This window comes from Phoenix dactylifera, chromosome 15 (genome assembly GCF_051530095.1).
Source record: "Phoenix dactylifera cultivar Ajwa chromosome 15, Ajwa_hap1_PhDact_Kaust_v1.1, whole genome shotgun sequence".
Taxonomy (NCBI): domain Eukaryota; kingdom Viridiplantae; phylum Streptophyta; class Magnoliopsida; order Arecales; family Arecaceae; genus Phoenix; species Phoenix dactylifera.
The window spans coordinates 19,242,010-19,245,198 of record NC_143204.1 but is presented as its reverse complement, the minus strand read 5'-3'; positions in this window follow the sequence as shown (position 1 = coordinate 19,245,198).

Genomic DNA, 3,189 nt, shown 5'->3' with positions numbered 1-3,189 from the left:
TTGCAAACCACAGCGAAGGAAAAATAAATAAAAAAATTTCTTGATTTTTTTCTTAAAAAATATAATATAGGTAATATACAAAAAAATAAAAAATTAACTTTATGACCCTAACCAAATGCCTTGTAACGTTCTAGAAAACCTAAATTTAAGTAAAGAAAAAAAAAATTGTAATGCAATAAATGTAAAACTTGGTTTTATTAAATAATCATGAAATCCAAATATAAATACAAACAGATTTAAGTAACAAATAATTCTCACTTGATCGGCTGTAATATTAGTTTAAAATAAAATATTAATTAACATCACCAAAATCTATCAAAATAAATGTATAATCTAAATTTTTAAAGTATGCTATTTCTAGTAAAACATGACTTCATACGTCATGCAATAAACATCGTAGCAAAGTTAGCGTACACTTTACCATCCATGCTTTGATGGTAAAATTATATTGATTTTTGATTTTATATAAATAAACATGAACCTTAATAATGAAGACCATTTGCCTATATTCGATTCTACTCAAGCTTATCTAATATGAGACCTATAATATCCTCTACTTAACATAAGCCTTATGATGGCCTCTTAATTTGACCCTAAATTTGCATATAGTATGATTGTAAGCACACATGTTTACATACAATTTTTCTTGCCATGATAATCCCTTTTTTCGATAAAAATCATAGAGTTACTTAGACTCAACCCCTTACGAAATCCAAACTAATTCAAACCAAACATATTGCCTTTATCTAAGCCCATCTTGAAGCTCAAACAGCCTACCATGATCTATTTCATATCAATTGGGTTTAGCAAATTAAATTATCTCAATCACTAGCCACTTATTTAACATGCCTATAACCTTATTAAGCCATTCCTCTAATTGCATTTTGCCCTCTCCCATATTCTTTAAATAATCCCCAAAATCCCAATCCAAAGCTACCTTTATAGATCCAATAAATTAAAATTATTTAAGAGCTATATAATCCACTAGTCGATAAGAAGCATAATTACTGCATCTAGAAACTATCATGCTAGCCACACAACCTCTTCACCATTGTTCACATTTCCTCACACCCATCACTATACCGATCTTTAATTATACTATTAGAATGTCACCTCTCCAATTTTGTTTTTCACCCAAAACGCGTCTGCAGGATTTGGAAATACCTGCCTCATATGCCCAAGCTCTGAAACGAGTCTAGCTGATGTGGGATCTTTCAATCCAAGTACTCATTTGTCCTCTATAAAGTACTTTATCCGTCCAGCCCTCTTTTAAAAGCCAATCCCATCCTTCTAAATACCCATAACCATTATCATTTGAGTGAGTCTAAGTAAATCCTACCATCTCATTCTTCACTTCATTCTTAAGACAAAAACTTATCTATATTGCTTAACCCTTTTTCTCTCAAATGGTACCTCTAACTCATGAAATGCTTTGTTACATATCCCTTATTCATGAAAAGAGAGGAAGCATGAAAACAATACAATCTATCTAAGTGTTAAGAAAGCTCTAATTTTCACTTTTCTCTCCTAACATATTTTTTTCAATAACCTTAGAACCCTTAACTTCCCAAAATCAGAATCTTTGTCTTGATTCAATTATTTAAAACTTGATCTACGCGGGGGCATGGGCTTTTAAGTAAAGGTAAGATGGGTATAAAATAAGGGTGGGGAACAATCCTCTCATCTCAAAAAAGAAAGAAAGAAAAATCAAACCATTTAAAAAAATAATTAGTCAAAACTTAGAGCTTTATAGTGCCATCATCTCCGCTAATTATTGTGAGTTTAAAGATTCTGCTTTATATAATAATAAAAAAAAACCTATTAAGCAGTGAAGACAAGATTCACAAGGTCTTGCAACTTTATGAGTAGAGTTTCCTTCTAAATGTCAAAAATTTTTCTTTAATAGTATTGACTATAAAGGCATTTATATCTTTTTTTTTCACCTTTCTTCTCTTCTTTTCTTGTCTGCTTTTTCCCTTTTTTTACTTACTTCCTAAGTCACTAACTTTAATAACTTTGTTCTTAATAATTTTTTAGATAAGGTTGGACAAGATAATTAACTTTTTTATTATATGATTTAATATAAATTTTATTTTTTATTTTTTTATCACTGTTGATAAATCTACACATATCATCTTGAGAAATGTCATGCTCAAACACTTTATTATTTGCCCAATTAGTCAATATCTCAAACATCCTAAAAGCTAAAGTTTTTGCATTTCTAAATGGACTCTAATTCTCTAACTCACATTTCTTCAAAATCATATAACTTAAAGCTGCTAGAGGTGATTATCAAAATGGATCAATTATCACCTCATTTATCATCAATTAGATGCAAAAGATCCATACAAAGAGAAGAATTGAATTTGAACTAAAACATTTTACATGAGAGTGATTTTATAACATATTTCATAACTTGGCATGTTCAAAAGATAATATGCTAGTAGGCTCCTTTTATCTAGATTTCAATAAAAAATCTTTGGCATATATATCGATGGTGCATAATATATTTTTTTGTATAAGATAGATAATATTGTTTCTAGGTTTTAGCTGGATTTTCTTGCATACATGCCTCTAAAATATATCCCTTTTTTTTGAAAGTAAAGAAAAGAAAAAAGGTATCTAGCTATATTAAAAACTTAGTACGCCACCTTGATGATGTCTTTTATTTTATATTCAAATACTATCGGCCAAATTTATGCCATTTTTCTGCTTATCTTGAGAAATTTTGTAGTCATGTCTAACCAATCAACAACTATATCGGGATATCTTAGAATGGAATCAATGAAGTCGAAAATGCATTTACTTTTTTTTTCATTAATTTTGTTTTACTCTATCAAAAAACTAGAATGTTGAGTATTGAAGTATAAGACTACCTCATCATATTAATGCATTAATAATCTCTTTATCAATGATCTCACCAAAATATGCATTTTATGTATACTTGTGCAAGCTTATATTGTATACTTCACAATTTTTGTGTACTGTCAGTATACCCATATTACCAAATAATAATTTGGATCAACAATATTTTAGCTTAGTTAAAATAGTTAAAGCCAATAAAATTACCTCCATACTCATTTTTGAAGCCAATGGTTATCAAATTTAGAAAGCTATCTATGTCTAGGTACCCACTTCTTAACATTGATAAATTATACAACAATTTCGATGCATGTTAAAGCGATGGTA